Source organism: Pezoporus wallicus, unplaced genomic scaffold, assembly GCF_028554395.1.
Source record: "Pezoporus wallicus isolate ANWC-B61680 ecotype Strahan unplaced genomic scaffold, APGP_CSIRO_Pwel_v1 scaffold_8769, whole genome shotgun sequence".
Lineage (NCBI taxonomy): Eukaryota > Metazoa > Chordata > Aves > Psittaciformes > Psittacidae > Pezoporus > Pezoporus wallicus.
The window spans coordinates 1215013-1232213 of record NW_026642673.1 but is presented as its reverse complement, the minus strand read 5'-3'; the positions used below and the strand labels follow the sequence as shown (position 1 = coordinate 1232213).

Genomic DNA, 17201 nt, shown 5'->3' with positions numbered 1-17201 from the left:
GGGGCGTGCCGGCGGCGGCGCGGCGGGGCCGGCGGGCGGGCGGCGATCGCGGCCGCGCTGTCAGGCCGGTGCCGGTGTGATGAAGATTGGCGGGCAGGTAGGGCTGCCTGGCTGTCACTCACCGCCGGGCCGCCGCGCGGGGGGGGGGCGGAGCCGAGCCGAGCCGCGCGGACAAAGCGGACCGGGCGGCGGGGCACGTGCGGCGGCGGGGACACCCCCCCCCTTTTCCCCCTTTTCCTTTCCCCCTTTTCCTTTCCTCTTCCCCCCCCCCCCCCCCCCCTCCCGTTTCCCTTTCCATCCCCTCCGCTGCGGGAAGTAACTTGCCGTTCCGCACTGCCTCCCCTCCCGGTGCGGTAGCGCGGGCCTCGGGTGCAGCGTGTGCGTGTCCCCGGTGTCCGGTTCCCCCCCTCTCCCCCCCGCCCTGGGCTGACCTCCAGCCCGCTGCGGTTTGCGGTGCGCTCCGGTGACCCCCCCACCCCCCCCCCCCCTTTCCTCCATTCTCACCGCGGCCGGTTGCGATGGTTTCGGGGCGCTGCGGCGATCCCGCTCCCCGCTCCAGCCGCTGGCGGTGGCCCCAGGGGGCTGCCGCGATCCCGGGGGTTCAGCACCCCGCAGCCGGTTGCGATGCTCTCGGGCTGCCCGTAATCCCCCCAGCCGGTTGCAGCCTCCCCCGGCCGGTTACAGCACCCTCCGCAGACCCCCGACCGGTTATAATACCCTCGGACCGCTTGTAATCCCCCACGGGGGATCGCAGCCCCCCAGGCTAGTTGCAGACTTGCTGCAGATCCCTGACCGGTTGCAGTACCCCCCCCCCCTCTCCGGGCGGTTTTAACCCCTCCAACCGGTTACAGACCCGCTGCAGACCCCCCGACCGGTTGTAATGCCCCCCGACGGGTTCTTATTCCCCCCCCAACCTATAGCAATTCCCCCGAGGGGCTCTAAACCCCCCAGCCGGTTGCAGTTCTACCCGCCCGGGGGTGTTTCAACCCCCTTGGGCTCATTCTATACTGCAGCTGCAAAGTTGCTCCCCCCCTCCCCGTGCCAATGGGGCTGAGGCAGGGGGTGCTGCTTTGTCCACAGCTCCCCAGCTTTGCACTCCATTACCGTGGGGTGCCCCCCACCAGCACCCACAGGGCACCCATTGGGGTGGGCTCTCAGGGCTCCATGTGGGCTTGATGCCAGCACTGGAATGTGGCCCTCACCAGCATGTCAAAGGCTACCACTGCTAGTGGGGGTCACCCCATTCCACTGGTGCACCCCATTCCCTTGGGACAGCTCCATGGGACCCCCCCCCCCGGCGCATCCCTCCCGTGCACACAGGGGTTGACAATCACTAAACCACCCCCCCCCCCCCCCCCGTTAGCGGTTGTCAGTGATATTGGGGGGGTCCTTACCCACCTTTATGAATCCGAATTCCCATTTTTCGATCATTTCTGAATTATTTTAGCACATTTACACTCGCGGGAGGGTGGCTCCGCCGGCGGCATCGCGCAGCTCGGGAAGTTTCGCCATGGGATCCATGCCCCCCCCCCCCCTTTCCCTCTTCATCCCGGTCCTCGACTGGGCGTCGAAGTGCAATTTGGGCTCCGGCTCTTTGTTTGGGCTCTTCCCGGTTTTTCTCGCTCCTAGGGATCTTTTTACCCCACTATCTCGGTAACGGGAAACCCTAAACCCAGCAGGATATTTTCAAACTCCCAGCCGGGGAGATTAGATTAAGGAAAAGGGGGGGGGGGGGGGAATGGATGGATTATTTTTGGCCGGGATGCGGGGGCAGCTGTCTGTCGAGGAGAGGCAGAAAATAGGGAAACGGCTTCATTTCACTTAATTTTCCTTAGTTTTAGACTTATTTTACCTAAAAGGTTTTAGGGGGCAAAACCTGGCTCCAGTGGAACGTCTCGGGTGTTGTGCCTCTAAAAGTGCTGACTCGGTGGATTTGGAATCTTCCCATGGTGGGGAAAAAGGGGGTGTAATAAAACCATCCCCAAACTTTTGGGGTGTGATGTGTTGGGGGCTGTTTTCAGACAGAGGGATTTGGGTGGGTTTACTGGATTTTGGGTTAAAATAGAGCACTTATTTCTGGGGTTTCAGCCATCCGGACAGATGATGGGATCGGGATTCCCTTCCTATTTCCTTTTTCCCCTCCTTTCTCTTTTATGGAGCTCCCTGTGCTGAGATTCCTTCATTAGGGGCAAAAGTTAATTGCTTGCGGCTAATTATGGGAGAGGTTAATAGGGGTGCTGGTGGCAGCGGGAAGGGGATGTTGTGCTCCCAGCACCCCTAAATCCTCCTCTTTAAGGCAGTTTGTATCCCTGGCACCCCCAAACCAACATCAGGGGGACCATAACCCCTTGGTTTTAATGTTATATATATAAAACATTCTGTGTCTATAATATAGATAATACATAACATGAAACACCCTTTGACAGCATGGGGTAGGGGGAAACAACGGGAGGAAAGTGATACTCTACTTGCAGGAACATTTTTCCTTTTCCCTCCATCATTTTGGGAAGGGAAATTCCTCTTTTTTTTTTTTTTTTTGAGGAACTCTCATTTTTTGAAGGAAACCTCACCCTTTTTTAAGAAAATCTCTTTTCTTTTAGGAAGTATTTTTTTTTTTTTAAGGAAACTGCATTTTTAGTAAGGAAATCGTTTTTTTAAAGGAAATCTCTCACTTTATAAGGAATTTTTTTTAAGGCAATGTCCTGGGCTCAGCAGTAGCAGTCATTTTTCTCCTTCTTGGTAGCCGGTGCAGTGCTGTGTTTTGACTTTCGGCCTGGGAGCAGAGTTGATAACAAGGATGTTTTGGTTTGGCCAAGGACTTTGTGAGCCTCATGTTCTGCCAGGGAGGAGGGGAAGGCGGGAGGAAGCAGAGACAGGACACCTGACCCAAGCTAGCCAAAGAAGTATTCCATACCACAGCACGTCATGCCCAGGATGTAACGGAGAGTTACCCGGAAGGGCTGGGACTGCAGGGTTGGAGGAGGTATGGGTCTGTGTTTGGTTGGGCTTGGGGGGCGAGTTATTGGTTGACTGGTGGTTAGGTGATGTATTCTCTTCCCTTGTTATTTCCTTTATCATTATCATTACTGGTGGTAGCAGCAGTGATTTGTGTTATACCTTAGTTACTAAACTGTTCTTATCTCAACCCATGGGAGTTGCATTCTTTTGGTTCTCCTCTCCATCCCTCTGGGAGTAGGGGGAGGGAAAGATGCAGGGGGGGGGGAGTGAGTGAGCGAGTTGCCTGACTGGGTTTAAACCACGACAGGAAATAATATTCTCTAACAGAAATTTTACTTTAAAGGAAATTAATTTTTTTAAGTAAATCTTTTTCTTAAGAATGGGGCTCATTTCAAGAAATTTCTCTTTTTTAAGAAAAACACTTTTTTAAAATGAAATTACGTTTTTCTTAGGAAAATATTTTCTTTTTTAAGGAAAATTCCCCTTTTATTTCAAGGAAATCACTTTTTTTTTTAAGGACATCTCTTTTTTCTAAAGGAAATTCTTACATTTCTTAAAGGAGATCTCCTGTTTTTAAAGTAAGCACAGAAAGTTGTGTTGGAAGGAGAGGATTTTATCCCACTGGAGCATCAGGGAATAACCTTTTTGTCCCAACTCAGGCATAAACCACCTCCCTGAAATGGGGCAGCTCTGGATTTTGAGAGATTTTGGCTTTTCCAGTGAACTTTGGAATTACTTCATGGTTATTTTCAAGTTGACTGACAGCATCTGCGTGTCTCCAAGGGATCACAGGGATGTTTTCCTCCCAAGAGACTTAAATAGTTGTGTGGTCCCACCAGGAAGAGCATCTTTCACCCATCCATCCTCATCCCTAGGGATGCAGGGTCTGGACAACACCTCCAGGTACCATCCGCATCCCAGTTCTACTGTGCTGTTGGGTTTGAGGTGTGATGGATACACAGGAATATTTCCTGAGGACATAGAGAAAAATAACCTGGGATGCTGTGTAGAAATTCCAAATTTGGACAGCAAGGGGAAACTTTCAGCACAATTAGGGATAAATTAGGGAAGATCTGACATTCCTGACCCCTGCGAAAGCCGGACTGAGCATCAATACCTTCTGTATTTTAGGGTATCCTGGATACATCTCAGCATCCCATCCCCAGTTATCCTTCATCCTTGTTGTGGAAAGCTGATTTATTGGTGTGTTAGAAGGATAATTTGCTGGATCCAGACAATTCTCAGTGGAATTTCATCTCCCCCAAACTGTCAGATAACTTTATTCCCAAATAAATTTTGCCATCGCCAAAGAGGGATGTTAACAAATGCCTCAAATTAGGAATAAAATGAATGATTTCCTGGTGGTTTTAGTTGGATCATTATGATGTTGGCTCAAAACAATGATCTGGAGGGATGGGAATTAATCCTTGATTAAATTTAGCCCCAGCTTTGTCCCCACCTCCAGTTTTGCAAGGGCTGATGGGATGCTCCAGGTAATCCCTATGGGAAAACCAACTCCTCTGGAGAGGGATGGAGCCGTGATCCAGGCGGGATGAGGTCGCCTGTGCCCAGCTGTGATTTGCAGCTGTATAAATAAGATGAGAATTTGGCCTCGGCTCTTCTCCCCTCCCCAGTTTGATCTTATTTCTTTGGTATTCCCTATTCCAAAAGGGAAAACAACCCCTTGTTATTCCATACCTTGATTTAAATTAGTGTTTATTAAGTATTTGTGAGCTTCTGGTGCCTGATTTTGGGTTTTCCTTCTTGCTTAAGAGGCCAAGAGAGCTTTTTTGGTCAGTTGGTGCTGCTTGAGCGGGATGCTCCGTGCGGGTAATGAGATGCAGATGTTCTGAGGGACCAGTGCTGGAGGAGCAAGGGGTCAGATGGGGAAGGAGTGCTTGGGAAGAGGATGAAGCTTATCCATAACTGCAGTTTAGGGGCTGTTTCAACCAGAAATAATATTCCATGACCCTCAAAGTTTTATTTACTTAATTTTAAATTAATTTTTTATTTTATTATTAATTTTAGCCTTTATTTTCCATTAATTTTATTTTAAATCTAATTTTAATTTAATTTTTACTTTGATTTTTTAAAATTCTATTTTATATGATTTGAAAACCTCTTTTTAATTTTATTGTCATTATACCATGCTTTGCTTTTCCTTTCCATCCTTCAACTATCATCCAGCATCCATCCCACACCAGGCATAATCCAGGTAGGAAAATCCCAACCCTATCTAGGCAGCCTCACCAAAAGGCCATCAAAATTCAAGTTTAGGGATGCAGAACCCCAAAAATACAGATTATTTCGGTGCAGGTGGAGGAGAGTTTTGCAAGCTGCCGTGAAATCCTACTGGATAGATGAGGAAAACCAACCTCCAGTAATGTTCTCCATGGTGCTTTCAACTTTAATAAGGTGTTGGAAAAACGATGGAATAAGTTCTAACCAAAACCACATTTTTTGGGCTGGCTGGATTTCTCCCATCAACAAATCCCATAAAGCCAGTTAAAAATAATCCTGATTTTGGACTCTTTGAGAGGTTCCTATTTTATTTCACCTGGATGTTTGATTTTGTCAAGGATGTGGTTGCAAATGGGATTTGGAGCCTGGAAATCCCGTTGTCCCCCTATCAGGAAGCCTGACTGTGCCAGTGGTGATGGGACCTGGGAGATGCTCAGCTTGGTCTTTGGACTTTAGAGCTTGAATCCCCTCCTGGAATTTTCTTCTGATAGGAAAAGCTGCAATTTTTTCCCCCCTTTTCCCATTTATTCCCCTTTTATCCTTTCCCCCTTTTTTTCTTTTTTTTCTCTCTTTCTTTCTCTCTCCCTTTTATGCCTTTTTCTATTTTTTCCTTTTCTTTTCCCCTTCTTTATTTTTCTCTCCTCTTCTTCCTTTCCCTTCTTTTTTCTCCTTCCCTCTTTCCTCCTTCCTCCTCCTTTTTCCCTTTCCCTTTCCTTTTCCCTTCTTTTCTTTCCCCTTCTCTTTCCCATTCCTCTTTTCTTCCCTTTTCCCCCCTTTCCCCTTCCTTTCCCCCTTCCTTTCCCCATTCCTTTCTCTCCTCCTTCGTCTCCTTTTCCTTTATTTTGTTTTTAGTTTTCTTTTTCCCTTTTTCTCTTTTTTCCCCTTTTTTCCCTCTTTTCCCTCTTGCTGGCAGCCAGCTCTGGCGGCACAGCCAGCACATCCCCAGAGATGGCTGCTCCATATCACTGGCAGGATCACTGATGCTCCCCCTCTCCTATGGTGCCCAAATCCCACTGCAAGTGAGCAGCAAGCCCAAACTTTTCCAAGTAATTCAGAAAAAAAGGATAATATTTACTTCCAGTGGCTTCATTTCCCATTATCTGATCAGCAGCGTTATTCCTTGGATTATTTGGCAGGGGCAGGATGAGTCTTTCCCAGATGGATCACTCCTAGGTATGTGGGAAGCGCTTTATGGCTTTATAAAGCCCTTCCAATGTTTTCTTAAACACTACTTGAAGCTTCCAAGGCAAGTTTTAGAGCAGCAATTCCAAGCTCCCTTATCCCTGAGCAAATTCCCACCGTGATGGATGTAAACTGCTTCAGACATCCAGAATGCTCTGGAGCAATAAATTTAAAAGGGAATTTATTGTTTGAAGCTCATTTCTCCATCCGAATCCCGCTGCCTGTTGCCAGTGGTGATGCTGGGAACAGCTGGGATGCGCTTGGGAGAGCTTGGTACCTATCCCAGATAAAAAGCCTTTTACCTGCTTCATTTTGGGGTATTTTGCTCTATTTTCCCCATTTTTTACCTTATTTTCCACCATCTTTCCACTGCCTCTTTCCAAAGGGAAGATGCTTGGTGAATGGGGTTGATGAGTTGAGCTCTCTCCAGATCATGTATTTTATTAGCCCCTTGATCAGTTAATAATAAACTATTAATAATAATTATAATTAAATAATAATTATTATTAATTATATTTAAATAAGCATTTATAAGAGATGGCAAGTGGGGGTCGCCCTTCCAGAGGCATTCTGCATCCCATGGTCTTCATCCCATCCTCCCTGACCTTGCTGCTAATGAATTACCCAATTGAGATAAAATCACTAAAAACCACCCCAAAATCCATATTCTGAGTTCCTCAACTTCACTGGAGGAGTTAAAAAGGACTAAAAGATTAAGTTTTTATGATTATTTATTAGCTCAAGCCAAAGAAAATCCCATTTATGGGATCCCATTTATGCCCGGAAAGGTCTTTTAATGCTTTTACTTGCAGGGATTGGTTTCTTTATATCTCAGTGCCAGATCTAACAGCTCTTATCTCTTGGCAATTAATTAATTGCCATTAAAACAATGAAATGGGGCATTTTGTCAGCAAATTGGGTGCTGTGTCAGTGTGATGGCAAAGAAGAACCTTAATAATAATTAATAATTAAATGGCAGATAATTATTAATGGCTAAATAAAATAGCAATACAAAAGCAATAATAAATGACATGGATGGTTTATTAACCTATAAGGATCCAGCATGTACTAAGATGGGGAAAATAAACTAGAGTCTTCCTTGAATTTAAGCCGGCTCAAAGTTTAGTCCCAACTTAATTCCCAGGATCAGGCTGGAGCATGTCCCTCCCTGGGTTTAAGTAGCCTCGATGGGTTTTAAAGCTGATGGTGAATATCAGGGTGAGGAACCTGCTTTATTTGCACAATTAAAGGAAAATGCTTTTTATTTCAGAATTCCAGGAGCTGCATAACTTCCCTCCTTATCCATTGCTTTTCCTGGGATAGGGGCTAGGGAATTCTTGGATCTTCTCCCCTTCGTTAGTGGAGCCCTGCTTGCTCCCTGGGGGATGCTTGGCTGAATGAAGCTTCATCTGAGAACTGCCATGCTCCTAATGATAATTAAACCCCCTCTCTTCCCACTTTTCCACCTTGTCCCAGGGATCCTGGCACAGTTTTAGGGATGCTCATGCAGTTTGGAGGTTGGTGGTGCAATTTTTAGGGATGCTGGGGCAATTTTAGGGGTGCTGGTGCAACTTTAGTGGTGCTCATCCACTTAACAGGGATGCTCATGCAGTTTTGGTACACTGGTCCAATTTTTGAGATGCTGGTGCTGTATGGAGGACGATCATGCAGTTTTAGGGAAGGAGTTTTAGGGATGCTGCTGCGCTTTTAGTGATGTTAATCCACTTTTAAGGCTGCTCATCCCATTTGAGGGGTGCTGGGGCAGTTTTAGGGATGCTCATCCATTTTTAGGGATGCTCCTCCAGCTTTTGGATGTGACTTACCCCAAACCAGTCCCCATCATGGGTGTGCTCCCCATTCCCACTACTTTCCCTCATACAGACCTGATCCCCTCCATCCCGCTGTCACAGGTCACTTTTATTGACTCTCTCTGAGCATTTCCATGCTTTCTCTTCATCCTGGAAGCCACCTCTTTCTGTCGGGAAGCTTTTGCCTCTATTTAACATAACCTTTTCCATTTAATCCCACCCTACACCGCACTAAATCATTACCCCTTACCTAGCATCTTTAATAGCAGAGCACCTGGGAAGTGGCCAAGGTTATCTCAAGGTACAGACATCAGATAGGGTTATTTTCCCCTGCAACTATTTATGTTGGGATTTGGCTCAACGGGAGGAAAGCAGAGGAATTCCTGGTGCTGTTATCCCTGTGGGATCTTTTTCACCCTGAATTAATGGTCCTCAGAGAGGGTTTCAGTGCCTAAGTGCTGGTGCACTCCTGTGATGAGTTGAGGGGGGCTTAGGGGTTCAGATCCCTCCTACTCCCCTTTTCTTCAGTTGCCAGGTCATGATGGAGCTGTACCAGAAGTGGCTGAAATGGGCCCAAATTGGCATCCTGGCCTCCAGTTTGGGCACACTGAGCCTAAATCTGGGAAGGATGTGGCTCGGAATACCCTGCTGGGTGGGCTTGGCAAAAACCCTTAGCAGCATCCCCTTTAGCAAACCCCCCTTAGCAAAACCCTCTTAGTAAAATCCCTTTAGCAAAAGCCCTTTAGCAAAACCCCCTTAACAAAACCCCTTTAGCAAAACCCTCTTAATAAAACCCCATTAGCAAAACCCCTTTAGGAACCTCCCCCTTAGCAAAACCCCTTTAGCAAAACCCTATTACCCAAGCTGACCAGCCCAGTTCCTGGCTCACCCTATCCACCCCACATCCCCCTATGGCTAAAATAAGCCCCCTAGGGCTCTTTTCCCACCCAGAGTCATCGCTGCCATGCTGTGTGTGTGTGTATGGAGCACCACTGGCCCTGCTCCAGCACCCGGCCGGGACACACAGCACCCTTCAGCCAACCAGACAGAATCCAACCCTTTGTTTCCTGTTCACCGGCTCGAATTCGGGAGGCTGGAGCCCTCAACAAGCTCCTCTTTGTGCTAATTTAATTAATTGCTGGGGCTGAGGGCAGTGGGGATGAGACATGCTGGCTATAAATACCTGCTTTTGGGGGGAGTGTGCGCATGGTGTCAGCTAGCCCGGTGGTGATTGAACCTAAATCTAGTTCAATTTAATTTGAATTGCCTTATCATAAAAAGAGCCCTATTGATGGATTGATTTCGAATAGAAAACTATGGGCTGATTGATTTATAATAGAAAAGTATCAATTGATTGATTTATAATAGGACATTATCAAGCAGGAGAGTGCTGCAAGTGAGGGCGTGCATCGGCTTCCCTGTCGTGGGAGGAAAATCACCCTCTGCAAGCTGATGATACTCAACTAATGCAAATAACTTTTCCAGTGTGAGTTAAGCATCCCAGCGTGCCTTATGGCATTGATTTCCAGGGAAAACCAGCGCTTGGAACCACGTGCATGCTGCCAGCACGCTTCCCACTAGCGTTCTAGTGCACGAGCTTCGTGGGTGCTCTGATTCCTGGATAAATCCTTGCCCTGGTGCTGGTTTTATGAGTTACAACATGAATCCCAAACTTTGCATTCCATTTTGCAAGTGAGGAAAGTAAAGAATGCAGAGGCGAGTTCCGTAAAGATACAGGAATAGGGTCAAAAATAATGTTGTGACTTGCTGCGAGTGTGTTTTAGCTGCACAAAGTGGTGTTTGTCTTCCCTGAGAGATGGAAGTGATTTTTCCAGCTGATAAATGATAGTTTTCAGTTGAGAGATGGGACTATATTAGGAAAATTCTTTGAATTTTTAATATGTTATATGTAACATGAATTTATTTCTATTTATTTATGTAGCAGTAAGAAGCTGCAAGAGGAAATAATCCTAAATCAGAGAATTTCATCCCCCAAAAGCAAAAATCCATGTTGGGTTCATGGCAGGTGGTAATAAGAGAAAGCAAATAATTGAAGAATAATTTCCCCCAAATTTTGTTCTGTTTTGGCACATGGAGCATCACATCTTCACCACCACTTCGAGTAAGAAAACTCCAAGCATGTGGCTAGTGGGGACCAATCCTGCCCCATCCCTGGCAGTGTTCAAGGCCAGGATGGACACAGGGGCTTGGAGCAAGCTGCTCTAGTGGAAGGTGTCCCTGCCTGTGGCAGGGGGTTGGAACTGGATGAGCTTTAAGGTCCCATCCAACCCAAACCACTCCATGATCCATACAGGACGTGGTTCCTGCCTCCTGAAACTTGAAGTTAATATCAATTATTTGGGTGCCTGTGTTATTACATTTAACATCCATATTTGTATTCCCTGTAAGACCCGAAGCAGTTGCCTGTTTATTTTAGAGATGCTGGGTCGATGTCACATGAAACCAAGGGAACTGGTTGGTGACATGATATCCCCATCCTAAAATAGCTGTTTATTTAGGTGAACAGCCACTCACTCCTTGTTTTGCTTTGAAAGGAGGATGAAAGCAGCTTGTGCCCATGATCAGCGCTGAGGTTTCCATACGGATAGCCTGAATTCTTGCAGGGAAAATCTTGGAATTGAGTAGGTCATGCTTGGTGCTTATTTTCTGTGCTGTGCACATGGACCTGGAGCATCCTGAGCATCCTTGGTCCAGCTTGGGATGTCCCATAATTTCCATCCTCCAGCTCCAAGTGGCTCCTCAGCAGGAGCATTTTAAAAAAGTTATCCCCCCACTTGGCATTTTTAAGAGTAAAAAAAAAGGATTTTCCCATAGAAAAAAGCTCTGGAGCCTCCATGGAGGGTGGGTTTGGGAGTTGACATCGTTGGAGGGGAGACATCCTGTAGCCAGAGATGGGTATCGCAGCCTGGTTTTGGGATGCTGTCAGGGAGGTGTTCTTGCATTACCACTGTGATTTGGGACATTAATAAACCTTGCTGGTTCTTACTGGTTTTTGGCTCCTGGGTGGTGTAGCTTGCTTGGAAAATGTGTATTTTTCCAATCACATCCCATTTGGGATGCGCCTCCTCTTCATCCCTCTGTATTCATACACTTGGCTTCTTATCCCAGGGTGAGTGAAAATCCTAACATTCCATTTTTTTCCTGGCATAAAGCAGCATTGAATGGGAGATGCTGAAGATAGGAACAGGGAATGCTGTGTGGTGTGGTTGTGGTGCTGCCAGCGTGCTGAGGATGGTGTGATAGGGATTTGGGTGGGATTTTTCCACCCTCATTTGGTAGGGGAATTGTTTTCTTCTTTTCCAGGGGGAAAAGAAATGAGTATAAATAAAATGAGAGAGAAAAAAAAGCATTGAAAAAGGGAAAACTGGAAAAGAAAGGAAAGGGAATAAGAAAAATAATTAAAATAAAGGAAAATAAAAAGAGAACACTCCCCAGCTTCAGGCACAGCCCCAGTGAGGTGTTTTCCAGCAGCATTCCCCTCTAGCCATTTCCAAGGTGCACTTCCAGTGGCTGGACCAGCAGAAAGGTGCCCAGCTCCTGCAGGAGCAATTCCCTCCTCCTGCTCCCCGCCCCCCCCCCCCCCTCCATTCCTGGGTATTGGCAGGAGGCTCCTGCTCTCTCTGCTCACCTCCTGGAATATTCCTGCTCTGGAGGGCAGCAGGGGCTCTGTGTCCCTGTATAGAGCAAACCCCCCTTGGTATTCCATTATTCTATTAGAGTTCCAAAGCTGGTATTAAGTGGACATGATTTCTTCCCATGGACCATTAACTTTGGTTTATTGCTGGCCTGATGGCCATTACCCTTTCCCCCCCCCCCTTTCCAGTTCTTTCCCCCATTAGCTTTGTACAATTAGCAAAAGACGAGCTGCCAACACGGCACGGGAGCTGCCGGTGGGATGGGGATGCTCCCATGCCAGCCAGGCATTCCCGGAGCTGCCTTGGGTACTCCCACAAGGATGTGTAGTGCATGGTCCTTGCAGGACCTGCTGCTCGTGACCCACATTAGCAAAGATTCTTTTGGCCAGTTTAGGTCAGGTGTCCTGTCTCTGCTTCCTCCCGGCTTCCCCTCCTCTGTGGCAGAGCATGAGACTCACAAAGTCCTGGGTCAGAGTAAACATCACTGAGCAGCAACTAAAACCATCGGTGTTAATCAGCGCTGTTCCCAGGCTGAAAGTCAAAACCACAGCACTGCACCAGCTACTAAGAAGGAGAAAAATGACTGCTACTGCTGAACCCAGGACAATATCCACCCCTAATTAGGTGGGACACCCTAATTTGCAAAGATCCATACAGGACACCCAAATGAAGGACCTCATCAGGGCACCCAAATGAGCAAAGATCGTGGGGTGGTACCCAGGTAGCAAAGACCCTTGCAGGGCACCAGAAATAAAGACCCCAGCAAGGCACCCAAAGCAGCAGAGATCGTTGCAGGGTCCCCAGATAACCAAAGGCATTTGCAGGGCACCCTAATTAGCAACACCCCAAATGTGGCACCTGAATTGGTCAAGATCATGGGGTGGTACCCAGTGATGCTCATGGTCAGCAAAGCTCCTTGCAGGGCACCCAAAGTAGCAGCCATCCCCATGGGGCACCCAAATTCCAGACCAGAGCAGCTGCAATCTCATTTTTTAGAGTGAGAATTCCCAAAAGTCATCCAAACGACTCCTCTCTGCAAGTGTAAAACATGCTGAGCTGGCTTATCCAAAAAGGAATTTCTTGGTGTATTTGATGCCCAAGTTCCATAATTCCCATCCGTGCCTGGTGCCTGTCACTGTTTTTCGTTCAAATCAGATATTTTCCTGCAAAGTCCGTTTTTCTGATGAGATTTTAACTAAATCCCCACTTTTATACATATATATAAGCTAATATGTAATATTGGGGAATATAGTAGGGGAATATATTGGGCAATATTATATATTGCCATATATATATAGTATTCTATAATATTATATTACCCATATATATGGGTATGGGGAATATAATACAAATAAATATATTTTTATAGATATATAAAATATTAGGGAATATATTGAGGGAATGCATTGAGGAATAGAATATACTGGAGAATAATATAATACTTATAATGCTCACCAATATATAAAATCCCCCATATATAGAGAGAGTATATATATATATTTTATATAATGTTTTATCTATATGTCTATAGATACTGGAGACTGTATTGGGAATATATATTTGGTAATATATTGAGGGATGTTACATATATATATTTGGGAATACTGCGGAAAAGAGAAAGATGTATCAGGGAATATATGTTCTCTGATAAATATGGGAATATTATATGTATGTATGTATATGTATGGCAATATTATATATGTATTCCCCATATATAATGGGAATTTGTTCTGCACTCTGGGGCTTAGCCATTCCCTATAATTTATCTATTTGGCAATATTTTATTCCAACCTTAGGAGCAAAAAGGGAACTGGCTGGGATTTTCAGGAGGTAAAATCTTACAGTCCTAAAGTGTGTGTGCGTGAATTGCATGTTTTTTTTCCCCCAAAATATAATGTAGGAGGGGAAAAAAATCCCACCCACCTTGCCCATGGAAAACCAGGATTCTTCCTTCTTTCAAGTCTGGACTGGGAAAAGTCCTCAGCAGCGGTTTATGGAGGAGTTGATGTGTGCCACCCCATGCAAGGGCTTGCTGGGATTTTGGCTAAAATAGGCTCAAATACACTCAAGATTAGAGGGTGCTATGGATGAGGGTGTTTGCAAATCCTCTCCTGCACTCTAATTAATTGGGATTTAATTGGGATTTTTAATTACCGGCTGCCCCAGCCGGCATCAGGTGGGTCGTTCCTTCAGCGTCCATTGTCACCCTGCTCCGTCCTCTCGCTCCCCTTGGTAGCTGATGCATCCCTGGGTTGTTTTTATGTGAGCTTCTCTTCAAACCTCCCATAAAACCCCCAAATTCACCTTTTTGTTTTTTTTGGCAATATTCTATCTTTCCTCCAGATGTCGCTTAGGAAGTGATGGAGGAGAAAAAGCATTTTAGGGATGCTAAAAATTGGGGATGGAGGATGCTGCTGGGGCGAGAAGACTTATATAAATGTATATGTATGTAACCCCCCTGAGTGTTCACTGGGTACCTATCGGATGAGGTTTTTGCCTTCCCCCCCCCCCCTCCCCCCCAGCCCCTGCATTTTTAAGGCATCTTAGAGCACTTCCTGGAAAAAGGAAAGCTTCTCTTGCCCTGAATTGATGCTTTTTATAGGTGGCTCCAATATACTAATAAAGTGAAAGGTTAAGAGAACAGTGGATTTCTCTTCTCTCCTCCAGCCGATTGTTGTATCCTCTGATTTTATATCATAGGGAATTATGAAGTACAGCAGCTTGTGCTATCAGCTCTTTTAGCTTTCCCGATCGTGCCGTGCTGTCTAAAGGAATGCCGTTAGCCTTACGACACAGGAATGCCACTGTGCTCCCAGGCATCATTAGGGACCAGTGTGAACATGCCTGCAGCCTTAGGGTAAAAAAGACTTGAGTAAGAGCTGGAAATAATGCTAAAAGATCTTAAAATGACTTAAAAATTAGCATTTGCATCATGTAGTGCACACGGCATGATGCAGACATGCTCTCCAGCAGCTACCAACCCGATCCCCAACTAAATTTGGGGGTTGTGGCATCCGTGTCTCCAAAATACGGGTTTTGCTCCCTGGTTTTGAGAGGTGATGAAAGTTTGCTGCCTTGCAATTTGCATGCTGCAATCAAGGTGTGCTGATGAGATGCTCAAGGGCTTTTCAGGGATCACAGAGGGGTCTTGCCATTAACACACCCCCCCCTTCCCAAATTAATACCCTGCCATCCTCTAGCCATGACGACTGCCGGAGCGGCTTTCCCAATTAATGGCTTTGTTTAATCATACCCCCTGTCCAGAGGAATATTGTCTTTGGATAATGTCGTTTGCCTAACGAGATTTTCCCTAATTAAATCTCCTTTCGGTCCGTGTGGTTCTCCCTGCAGGATAGAGGGGGAATGTTTGTGAGGCCATCGCCGCTGTCGGCTAAATAAACCTTCCCAACTTGGCTCCCAAAAAACTCCCACAGGGATTGTGGGATGCAAACATCCCCTTGGCAAATTAATTAGGTTTTGCAACCCTAAAAAGGCTTTTTCGTTTCCTCTCCCCACCTGCCCAAAATACAGGGGTATGCTTCCTGCCTCCCGTTTTTGCTCTGGAATGGTTGCGCATCGGGATGCTTATGCGTCAAATAAAAGGGATTTATTTCTCACTGGTAAAGTTCCAAATTCAGGATTTGGACTTATCTGGGACTGATGGATTGGGAAAAAATCAGAGTGGGATTTTGAGGCTCAAAAGTAGCCCCAAATTTGTCATCAGGATCCTTGGGATGTGGCAGCAAAAGGTGAATTTACTTATGAATCAAGTGGATTATCCTCCAGAGAACAGCAGCTGTAGGATAGCAAAATCCTGCAAAATGAGGGAATTCAGCAAAAGTGAATTCAGGAAATTCAGGAAGTCCTGCTTGATCTGAAGTTGTGTGTTTCTACATGGTGGTGCTTATTTTTTCTCCTAAAAATCCCTGTTTTCACCAGTCTGTATTGGAATGTCCAAGCAAATTCCCTTGGGATTAAAGAGTGGAATAGGTCCCTATAAATGAGATATTCTCTAATACCTCAGATATTGTTATTTCTCAATATATCTCAGTTGATAAATGGAATTGAGCTGTATCTCAGGTGTCTCAAATATCATTATTCCATATTTCTATCAAATGGGATATGACCCCTATAAAGAGTTCACATGCCAGATCCTGATCCTGGAAATAAACCTCAGCCCTGTCATAAAATGAGTCTAAATAATGGAAGTTTTGATGGGGAAGAGGGATGTGCCATCAGCTTGTAGATGTTGTGTTGTTGATGGCAAAGATTTGGGGTATTTTTGAAGCTTTTTTGGGTGTCTTTGAGGGCTGAACTGAGGGGTTTGACTTCAAGTATATCTATTTTCTGTAAAACAGAGGCTGAAGCACAGGTTTTGCATATAAAATGCATGTATTTTATATAAAATAGGACCTGACCCATGGGTTTTTGCATAAAATACATGATATATGTAATATAGAATATAGAATACAAAATATACAATATAAAATATACAATATACAATAAGTAATTGTAGGTAGGGGGATTGAACCTAGACAATCTTTAAGGTCCGTTTCAACCCAGACCATTCTATGATTAATATATAATACATAAGATGTCATATACAATATGATGTATGCATGAAATACAATGTAAAATAGATGATAATAGATAATATAGCTAATAGATGATATAGATATACAGTATAGATAGTAGATAGTGAATAATAATAATATATAACTGCACTTATGCCCATATATATTTTAATATACATTTGCACTGTGTATCTGTATATATACAAATACATAATATATATACAATGTATAAAATAATACATATATAATTATACAGATTATCCAATTACTTATCTAATTGTAGAGTATAAATATAACTTATAGTTTTCCTCCTCCCTATCAAAAGTGCCTTTTGATTTTATCCCTCCCCAGAAGGAAAAAAAGGAAAATTTCCCTGAAAATTAACTTTCTGCACCTTTCCCACAGGTTTTCCTGTTGGTGTCGTTTCTGGCTGCAGTTACATGCTTGGAGTGTCTGCCATGTGTGCTTCATGTGTGCTCCCTGTACGCTGTGCTCACTCCTGTGCACAGTGTCATGCGCTCTCCCATCTCCCATGCGTGCTCCATGGATGATGCTTCTGTGCTCGCAGGCGCGTTCTTTGGCATCTTCCTTGCATGCCCTTCATGCACGCTTACAGTTCCCGTTTGCACTCCTATGCATGCACACTCCTTTTCCTGCTCCCATACCTATTTCCAGCTCCCATGCATACTTGCACACCTCCACCTCCTGTTCATCCTGCTGTGCGCATCCCCATGCACCCTCCCTTGCACATCCCGCTCACCCTCCCATCAAGCACCACAACT

The 17201-nt window shown here is 45.5% G+C and overlaps 1 protein-coding gene across 1 annotated transcript in view; it reads left to right on the top strand.

Moving 5' to 3' along the window:
- PKNOX2 (PBX/knotted 1 homeobox 2) overlaps positions 1-17201 on the top strand; it is a 77103-nt gene continuing 59902 nt past the window's right edge. Inside the window, exon 1 of the mRNA XM_057431943.1 lies at positions 1-97. The gene's annotated coding sequence lies outside the window, so the exon portion shown is untranslated. The remainder of the gene's footprint in view (positions 98-17201) is intronic.